The sequence below is a fragment of the Medicago sativa genome, chromosome 5 (assembly GCF_051527215.1).
Source record: "Medicago sativa cultivar Bolivia chromosome 5, Bolivia_mono, whole genome shotgun sequence".
Classification (NCBI taxonomy): Eukaryota; Viridiplantae; Streptophyta; class Magnoliopsida; order Fabales; family Fabaceae; genus Medicago; species Medicago sativa.
Genome location: NC_140753.1, coordinates 19302398 through 19313459, shown reverse-complemented (window position 1 = coordinate 19313459; position 11062 = coordinate 19302398). Strand labels below are relative to the sequence as shown.

General features: G+C 30.3%; 1 long non-coding RNA gene across 7 annotated transcripts; it reads right to left on the bottom strand.

Annotated features, from left to right (window-relative positions):
* Positions 1-2215: 2215 nt before the first annotated feature.
* On the bottom strand, positions 2216-10771 carry LOC146920803 (uncharacterized). Of its 7 annotated transcripts, XR_015011925.1 has the most exons (8): positions 10632-10771; positions 9931-10007; positions 9549-9639; positions 8774-8928; positions 4489-7907; positions 3185-3334; positions 2797-2891; positions 2216-2589 (listed from the first exon to the last, which is right to left on the bottom strand). It is a non-coding gene; the product is annotated as an uncharacterized LOC146920803 (long non-coding RNA). The 7 variants fall into 7 exon arrangements; XR_015011927.1 differs by lacking the exon at positions 9549-9639 and having other exon boundaries at positions 3185-3353; XR_015011926.1 differs by lacking the exon at positions 9549-9639 and having other exon boundaries at positions 3185-3349.
* Positions 10772-11062: the final 291 nt, after the last annotated feature.

The window sequence follows — 11062 nt, the reverse complement described above, 5'->3', positions numbered from 1 at the left end:
TATGATCGCCCCCTGCCCTGCAATAATCATTCATGTCAGCTAACAATTTGCCATGCGTTGTCCTCAAGTCATCTAGTGCTCTATTCCTATTCCTATTGATTCAAATTTAAACATACATACATTTCTTTACATAGACTTGAATTTAATACGTACACAACGATGCATATAATAGTAGCATAGATCCACAATCTTTACTCTTTCGTAAATAAAATGAGTGTTGTTAACATTACTCTTAAAATAGAGTATTTCATTTTTTTATAGAAAAAAAATATAAAATGTTTTTTATTATTTATTTATTCACACTAACTAATTTACTTATCATATACTTCTCTAATTTTGATTTTGGTGCCTATTTCGACTCACAAAAAGTCTCATTTTTTATGAATCGAGTTTAAGAGTAACTTACAAATAATACTAACAATTTTCATCTCAACTAGGGGATACTATTTTTGTAAACTTACATGTTCTATATTCTTTAAAAATTAAGGTGAAATATAATCCCTCCGTTTCAAAATGAGTGTCGCTTTAGCCAAAAAAATTTGTTTCAAAATGAATGTCACTTTACATTTTCAATACAACTTTAATTTTTTTTCTTCCAACTTTTCTCTCACACAATTTTCAATGCAACTTTAAGTTTGTCTTTATCTTATAAAGTAAGGGCAATTTAGTAAAAGTGTTATGTCTAATGATTATTTCATTCCATTCCTTAATCTGTGTGCAATGGCCTAACGACACTCATTTTGAAACGGATAGAGTAGTTTACAAACAACATTCATAATCATAAACAAATACAAAGCTTTTTATACAAACCAAAATCGTAAATAACTTGGGTCTAAAGAAAAATACCTTATAAAAGTGGGTGGCCTACTATCAAAGAGTGGAATCACACATAATTCTCTCATTTTCGTACGGCTTTTAATCAAATATGTACGGATAAAAATGCAAAAAAAGGTTATGTATCGATTTTTTTAGGGAATATATCGAAAAAATTTAAAGGGTGTATTTTTGTATTTTTTTTTTTTGTATTTTTGTATTTAAAGGGTGTATTTTTGTATGTTACCTAAATTCTGTCAAAAAAGTTTGTATACTAAGATATATTTTTATCCAGACCTTTTCGTTTACCTTTTTAACAAGATGATTCATTTTAAAATACACATTTTCTTTTTTAGAGAATTTAAAATACAAATTACAAAGTATTTGATTCTTTTTATCAATATCACAAAGTAGGATTAGACTTTATCTAAAGCACATTGTTGAGAATAATCGTGTATGTGGGATTTCCTTTTAAATGCGTCAAAATTGATTCTATATAGATGTATAATATTGATTATGACATGTTTGATTGTTTTTAAGTAAAAATGATTTTGAATCTTTGACTCAAGATACTTATACTTGAATTGAAGTTATGATTTGTAGTTTTTATCATATAATTTGATTTTTACAACAAATTTTAAGTTCAAATCATGTTTTATATTAATGTAATTAAAAATAAATCAAAACCCTCATATAAATGGAGCTATTTTAAGGGAACTGTTTCGCTGATGTGGCTTTTTCTGGACAATTTTGAGTTAATTTTTATGATTAATGTTTTTAATAGGGAGTGGCCCGCTTAAAATGCAATTATTCTTAAGAGAATAGCCAAGTACACCTAGATAATATAATTAATTCTTGTTTAAGTCCATATGATCTGCACACTCTGTGGTGTCTATTTTTAATGTTAATTATAATATTTAATAAGTTCTGACAAGTACAACTACCGTAGGCTAATGATGGACTAGGCCTATACATTATATAGCCTTTTTGAAATTGGAACTCTTGTATAATCATTTTTAATCTGAAACATCATTAAATTATAATATGAGTACAGAGAGCTACTATGAGTAGCTGTTATTTGGCATTTATTGCATACCTTTGTAATTAAATAGCAATATATCTTCCTTTTTTTTTGGCATTTAGTGAAGATATATTACAAAAGAATTATAATCTACCCTATTGAGGCGCCTCCCCTTAAAAGTACAAGTTGCAAAAACTTGTTTCTTATTTGATGTATATATACATACTGTCGCGTTGCTGCATTCCATCCAACTTTTAATTTCTTTCCACTTGATAATCTTACTATTTTTCCATGATCCTACTGTGTTTCCTTTTCCTGCATATTATTGTGAAGAAAGAGGAGGGATTATTAGAGAAGCTATTATAAGAGAAACAACAAATGTGAACCAACTACACTATTCAAAAGTCTTCATTCTATTATTTTCGGTTCACATATGCAAAGGTAAATTATACGATTAGATTCAAGATTTGAAGTAAAAAAGGTATGGTTCCTTAAGCAAATCAGTTGGAAAAATCAGCCAGAAATCTCAAGTTGCAAGGAAGTCAGTACCAGACATGCTTAATAGATCTACCATTGAATGTTTATTGAAGGTAGTACTTATTTTTTTTAATGAATAGCCAATAATGGAAAAATCTTCCCAACTGTTCAGATGCATTTGTGGTGAGTTTCTCTATTCCATTCCAAAACTCCAGTTTTAAACCTTTCATCTCTTCTTGATCCTTTAATTTATTTAAAGCATTCTTTTTCTTTGCAATCTGTCCAATACAGAAGAAAACTTTCACTTAAAATACTTAATTCATATGAAAATGTTACAACTAAATCTGCAGAGAACAAAAATTACTCAACATGGGCTAAATCTGCACTTATATTGCTGCACATCTATATGTAGGATTTTTGGTTAGATATAGGTTATGATAGCGAAAGATACCAATTAGCTAAAAATTTGATAATGATTGTAATACCTTTTGGAACCAACACTTCGACAACACCCACAATCCTAATTATCCAATCCATAGCTGCTTTGTTTTGATCTGAATGATGTTGTTTATTATCTTGGCTGTAAAATGAACAATAAATAAAAATTAAGAAGCTATTAAAAGCTTAATACTAAAACAGATATGCCATATACGCATGTAAGGTTGAGTTAGTTGTTAGTTGTTACAGAGTTGGAAATTAAATTTGTGAAGGGGTGTATGTCTATGTTGTTAATACTACATACTCAATAGTCCCTAAGATTGACGACTTTGCAATTCATCTTAACTTTGAAAATGCAAGATGTATTAGTAATGTTAAAAATAACATAAACAAAAAGCATAAACAATAGGATAAAAGTAGTGTTAAAAAAACTACCTGACCAAAGATACCATCAACTCTAATTAATAATACAAGTACATAATCCAAGTACTTGAAACAAGTTGAGGAGCTAGACCTTTCTTGAGCATGTACCAAGGCATTGCAATGGACTTCCATGTGACGGTTCCAACTCCTTTTGATTATTTTCTGCAGACATGTAATCTGTCTGGTGAATGCACAATAAATTACAAAAATCAATGTGAAGACAAAGGAAACACACTAAAAAATATGAAAGCCTAGACACAGATCAGTGCATATATATCAAGACTCCTAGCGGAGTTGATACCAGTTTTAGTGATTGGGATAGTGGCAGAGTGCACCAAAGTGACTCAATTGGCTAAGGTGACAAAATCTGATAATTCATTTCATTAACATGCCATTAGAAACCTATTGAGAAGATCAAGGAATTGTGTTGTAGCATTAAGAAAGTAGAATCATATTTTTACTTACACTAATATGTATATTTCTATTTGGAGTATCTTTGTATTTTTTACATTTAGACTTCACCATGATACTTGGTACTTACCTAAGGCACTTGATACTTTTTATACTAATCAATTTGCTCTCTATTTTCTTTTATAATTAGCTTGGGTCCCAATTATAAGTAATACTTTCTCAGCCTCTAAATTTCGCATTCAAAACTAACAAATAATGAATACAAAGTTGATGATCACTTAGTTATGATACAAAGCTACAAACACCAAAATCACAAGCCAAGCAAAAAAGATCCATACAAAAATAAGAACAAAATAGGATAGCATGCTTGCCAATACAAAAAAACCGCAGCCTTTAAACGGAAAAAAAAAAAAAAGAAAATAATCTCCCAAAGAAAGAACCGTATGAAAAATTTTCATAGAGAAAACATTAAGCCATTTTTTTCCACTCCAAAATCCTCAAACATATTAGGCCATTTTTCCAATTTTGAGGCCTGTTATGCTTCATGAAATTAGCAGAGAAATAGTATCAGGATGTATGTCAATCAGGACAATAACCCTACTCAACCACAAATAACCAAACTTGCACCTAATTCAACCAAACAGTGAATATTGGAAGGAAAAATAAAATTGATTTGCCAACAAAATATCACTATCAGAGGTAAAAAAAATCTTCTTATATCATAAGAAGAAAAGTTTTAATTTTTTAATGGTACCATATCTTCATATTCTAAAATGATTTTTGCATGACCAAAAAATGAAAAGGAACTTTTTTTTATAAGATATAAAAGGATTACCCGAGAATATCATTAGTATCAAATCAAAAAAAGCTTAAACAGATTCACTGGTCTACAAAAAAAATCTTACATTTCTTGAAAATACATCAAAATCACATCCAATCTCATCTTTTGATTGTTGTTGTTGCATGTATGATGGCAAGACAGAGGCAATTGTCGTTGCTGTTGTCTCCGACAAAGTTACTCCAACTGTAATTTTTTGTGGATTTAGTTGTTGATGCACGGAGTAAGTAGATGACGAACTTCATTTTCGGACATGTGGCTCACGGTGGCCGGAAAATATCAGAGAAGATGCACACTCAAAATTTTATCTCCTCAAAAATTAAAATAAATTTATGGGTTTTCTTGAGGAGAATTAGAGGAAAATAATGGTGGCTTTATTTTTTGAAGGTGGTGGTTGGTTTTTGTTCAAAATTAGAGAGAGGGTGATGGTTGTAGGAGAAAGGAGGAAGAAACGCATGAGAGGGAGAGAGAGAGAGAGGGGGGGTGGCGGCTAGGGTTAGAAGAAGTGTGTTGCTGATAGATATTTATGTGTTGGTTATTGGGTTACTGGGTCGGGCATTTTTTGATTCTGGGTTACTGGTTAGGCTTTTGAGCCCGTTAACATTTTTCTCTATTAATAAATGAATAATAAAATCTTTCTTGAAATTTTTTTTGAGAAAAACTCTGTTCAATTTTTAAAAATGGAATATATTTTTCGATTGGTGCACTTGAATTTTTTTAATAATCTATAAAAATTAGGGACAATATATTTCACAGATAAAAAATATATAGAGAAAAAAAAATTAGGGGATGTTTTTAACTGATTTGTTAGCGAAGAATATAAAATAAAATAAATAGCTAAATATTTTTTACTAACACTAAAATTTAGAAAAATATATTTTTTGAAAGAAAAGTTTAAAAAAATAAATTGTCACTGATGCATTATAAAGTCACATATAAAATTGAATTTAAGAATTTATTTCATTTTAATTTAACTTTATATAAGAACTTAAAAATTGAAGGAAAAAATATAGATTTTTTTTATACATGAAACATAATATGGATTGCTAACTAGCATCACGTAAGCTATACTACTTCAACCAAAAAAATGTCATTGATATATGTGTGTGGCGTACAGTTAAGCTTACAATAAAATGGGATTAAATATATTTAAAATATAATAATCTTTTAAAACAAATTTAAAAAAGAATTTTTAAAAAGTGGAAACCAAAATGTTCATATTTTTTTATCAAATATTTTTTTTAGAGCAAACTATCTATAAAATATTTAAAATACTTATTATAATATTAAAAAAATCTATCTATATTCAAAAACTCTACTCAATATACGTAAAAAAAGCTCCTTTGGATGAAAATGGTGATAGTGGAATAGTGTGTGAGGCGGCCGGAGGAAGGCGAAAAACTATTATACTTTTGGAAAACAATGTAAAAAGCTATTATACATGGGAAAATTTGTTCCTACTAAAATGGCGCACTATTAGACTGTCACATTGTTTCAGTTTTACAAAAATATTGAACCCTTTTGACTGAAAGGCGTTGGAGAGGTTGACATTGACTAAAATTTCAAACATGGTTAAAATACACAAGAGAAGGTTGTCACTTAAACTAAGTTTGATACACGGGACAATTTATAAAAAAAATAAAAAATAAAAATAAATTGTTCCCGTTAAAATGATTCTACTATTTAGAATATCGCCTCACTTCAATTATACATAATTTTGAACCCTCGGCAACTAAAATGCACGAGATAAGTGTACATTGAATAAAATTTAAGAAATTAGTAAAAGTCGTGGAGAAGCTGAATTGACTAATATCTCATAATTAAATTAAATGCCCAAGATAATTTGTCTTTGACTAAACTAACCTTGATTGACGTGAAAATTTGTCATTTATAAAAGGCTCAATAGATCACTTAGTCTCCTAAATAATTTCAAGTTTTCATTTTGGTCCCATGATTAATAGAACGTTCATTTTGGTCTCTCAAGTTTTCCTCCGTTTGCCAAATAAATCCCAAACTGTTAACTTTAACTCTAAATGCCTATTTTAAATGAGAACCATTGGATTACGCAGGTTTATTTTATCTTACGGTGAGTCAACAACATCTAATTAATTTTTTCTCTCTTCATCTTCTTTCCTATACTTCTTCATCATCACATTCATATAAACCATCATCATCTTCATCAACATATCTAGGAAGAAAAAAAAATCCAAAAATCATCTTAATCAACACCATCACATTCATCTATTTCATTTTCATTTGCAACAAACACAAAAACAACAGCACCAAGCCGTGCAATTAGGCAAGCCATTACAAAAAAAATTCCCTGCTAACTGATATACCAGAATAGCAAAGGGAAAGGCAGCAAACGTGAACAGTACAAGGGAAAGAAGAAAAACAACACCACTGCTGAGCTATACACAAACCCTCCCCAACACTGAACGACACAAACAACACCCTGCCAAATAACAGCAACAGCAACCGAAACAATAACTTCCGCCAAGTAGATCCAATGCAACACGGACACAAAGAACTCATATGTTGTTATCTCATTCAGTTTTTTTTTCACTACCCATTTTACCACATGAGACCCACTTCTATGTTTATCAGATCTGTTGTTTTAGATCTCGTTCTCTTTTTCAAAACTCGTTTTTTGTTTAGATCCATGTTGATGGGGATTAGATCGATTTGTAAGAGTTGTTTTCTGAAGAAAAGCTTTGAAAAATATAGAGTTAATGGATTTGGGGTTGTCATGTTGATGGATTTGGGGTTGTCATGTTGATGGATTTGGATGAATGTTTGAGTCTGAAGGTTATGGATTTGAGGTTCTTTGTGTTTTTGTATTGAATGTGAAGAATTTGGGGTTGTTGTGTGTTTTTGATGTTGAAGAAGGTGGAATCGAGGATGAAGAGAGGGAGGGAATAGAAGAAAGAAACGCAAATATTTTTGGCGATTAGAGGAAGTTTTTTTTCGATTTTTTTTTTCTGGGTATGTTGTTGAAGATGATGATGGCGTTGATGAATTTGATGATGCAGAAGTACATGAAAGAAGATGAAGAAAGAAAAAATTAATTAGATGTTGTTGATTCACCGTAAGATAGAATAAACCTGCGTAATCCAATGGTTCTCCTTTAAAATAGACATTTAGAGTTAAATAGACAGAGCTTTAGCCTTAATGGGTTATGTATAAAGTCAATAACAAACCAAAATTTGACATCATTACTTTTTCTTACTAATAAGACAATTTGCAATGGCTTATTTAATCTGAGTTTCAACAAGCTGTGCCTTTCCAATGGTGTATTGAAAGTCTGTTGAATACTGACATGGATGAGAGAGATGATTAGTACATTCAACACAATTGAAAGGGTAAGAATTGCCACTTGTCAGATTTTAATTGCTGAAAGGGGAACTTGTGGGACAGATGGCGTGGAAAGAGGCAAAGAGCAACCTTTTTTGGTTAAAGCAAGGACAACTACCTTGTTGCAATTGGCTGCTTATAAAAACAAAAATTAAATAAGAATAATAAATAAATAAAAAGTGGTAGGGTAGAGTGTTGAATGAAAAAACCATTAGAGAGGTAAAAATAGAATGAGTGTTGAATTAAGAGAGAGAAGATGATGTGGAGTGTTAAAAATTGAAAAAGTGGGTGTTGAATGTGTTGAACCACTGTAAATGGTCTAATAATAATAGACACCTTTTTTCCTTTCTACTGTATATTGCAGTGTTGCATAACCCATTGATTAAGGCATTTAATGTTTTAGATTGAAAGTCATGATTTAGTGTATAGTCTATTCTCACTGTACTTTGCATGAGAAAGGTGATGAATGAGAAACAACAAATATGAAGGAATGTAGGAGAAATTGTGTACTGCAGCAAACCATTGTGTTTGACCTCTTCATTTTTTGCCTTTCAGTTATACAAAGATATTCCTTATATTTCTAATCCTTTTGTGGTTTTCATTATTTTTTAACATCCTCTTAATTTTTGTCGATGAAATCCTTTATAATGAAAGCAACTGATATACTTGGGGATTATTAGAAAAGCTATTGCAAGATAAAGGTGATTAAAGGGAAACAACAAATGGGAAGGAATCGGAGAGATTGTTCACTACTGCCAACTGCAATATTTAACCCCTACATTCTTTTATTTTCATATATGCAAAGGTGTTCATCAAATTTCTGCTATACATCGTTCTAAGGTATTCATTAAATCATATATAAAGTTGGATTTTTTTCACGAAATCATACACAACTTAGACTGAAATTCAAACTCAAAAAATTAAAAGTTTAAAGTTTAATTCTTTTTATCCATAAATTGCTAAAGTTTAATACCTTCAAAAAGCAAAAAGTTTAATACCTGCAGTTAGTCTCTAATGTTGAAGGCGATTTTTCTGCTGCGGTTAGTCTCTGATGTTGAAGGCAATTTTGTCTCATGAAAGGACAGTACAACATCTACCATCACACCAAAGGGATGAGCCTTGATCGGAATTGAAATTAAGACACCATCCACAACTACATCAGAAAAAGGTTAATGATTTTATATTACTAAAGGTTCTTAAATCTTCACTAGCAACTTCAAATTAGAACCACTTTCATGCTCCCAATCAACAATAATTATACATTCAGAAATTCAAATGTTTTTGGGATGAAACCATGAAATGGATAAAGTAAGCACGTGACAAGGACTTACAAAATTCAATTTTGTGAAGAAACATAAGAAAGTGAAAAAAAAGTCAAAGAAGCTTCTCATGGCTACTAATGATAGGTCATTAACTTAGTTATTGTATTTAGTTATATTTATGAAAAATAGGGTTGATTATTAAAGCAAGTAAACTTAAATGCCATGTGTTAAAAATGTGGACCTACAATTTATGTATACCAGAATATCATTGTTAATAAAAAACACCAGTTTGCCAAATTGTTAATATTTTTTTTTTAATACGGTTAATAAAAGACAATTATTTTGTAACATAACCAAATCATTTAATGCGGTAACATCGCTTCAAAAATTAAACCATAACCAATTTGGCATAACTAACTCTTTAAATCAAACATAGCCAAATACTATCATTTCCTTAAAAAAAAAAAAACAATTTGGGTTATGGTTTCTATAAACAAACAAGAAAAGGTACCATGGATGCAATAGAAATTGACAATGGTTTGAAGCTCCGGAGATGTAACCCATACAACATAGGTGAAATGGAAGAAAAAATGTATCTTTACCTGGGAAATAACAACAATGAACCAACATGCTCATATTATCTACTTCAGCTACTTTGAAAAGATCAACAAGTTTCCTTAAGTTATTAAAATATTTCAATTTCTTGATGGATAAGTATTAAGTGATTTAAGAGAAATAATCCAGATATGTCAATTTCACGGAAGTGGCATCCTTCTTTGAACATGTTCACTCAAACTATTACATTTTGTCTTTTTAAATCTTTTTAGCAAGAGTTAGTTATACTTATCTTACAAGAAAAAAATAGAGGTAATAGATAGAAGAGGAAAACCCACATGTTTTTGTTTCCACATTTCAATCCTTGCATAAAATTGCTTCTTCTAGCCCTCTAAACTCAAAATCATATCCATTGCTAGCAAACAGACAAATAAACAAAAACATATTAGATATAAAAAAGAAAACAATGATGGATTATAGATGGTTGATAAAGAGTAGCTAATCCTATGATGAATTCCATACGGGACACGATTACTTGAATGTCCTAATTAAAAATCTTATTTATAATTACAACCTTTTTACTTTATGTTCTTCACAAGGTACAAAAGTTATCCAAATTACAACATTCTTACTACTATGCTAATTAGCATTTTATTCCATCATATCTATGACTTTTTATTTTATGTTTGAATTTGGAAGCTTCTAAAAAAACAATAATAAATAAAAGGTATTTTAAAAATGACTACTTTTTTACAAAGAAATAAATAAAATGGTAAAAAAAAAATACATATTTGTACCAAAAATTCCCTTGAACATAATAAATCAAAACTTAACATTTTTTTTAAAAAAATACACAAAATGGGAAAGGAACACCCTCAAAAAATAGGACTTTATATTTGCTTTAAACCATTTTTTCTCTGCATGATGAATATGATGAAAAACATTATAGATCCACAAAAATAGTGAAAAAGAACCACAAAATCTCAAACAACATGACTTTATATTTGATTTCAACAACTTAACCCATCTTTTTTCTTACCGATATCTTCATGCAATGTCGCAGGTCACTGTCAGCGGAACGAGTACGGCGGTGGAGACTACCGGTACGGTGGTCACCAGTAACGATACTCGTCATGAAATAAAATAGTTAGCAGAGAGCTCATATGATGAGGATCACAAATCCAATAATCAACTCCGCTGAAAATAGATTGGAGGCTGTCAGAAATGGAGTTTTCGACGGCGACAACGAAGGCTCTGAACTACGCTATTTTGGAAAACAAATGGTATAGAAGTATAGATCACGGAGAGAGAAGGATGATGATGTTAATCTCGCAGCCAAATGAAGCTTTAGAGCGACAAATAAGGTCATAAAAGAGCAGTGGCGGAGCCAGAAAATTTGAATAGTGGGGGCATCATATATATAATTTGTAGTATTTAATATATATTACATTTCATTTTTTAAAGCCGAAT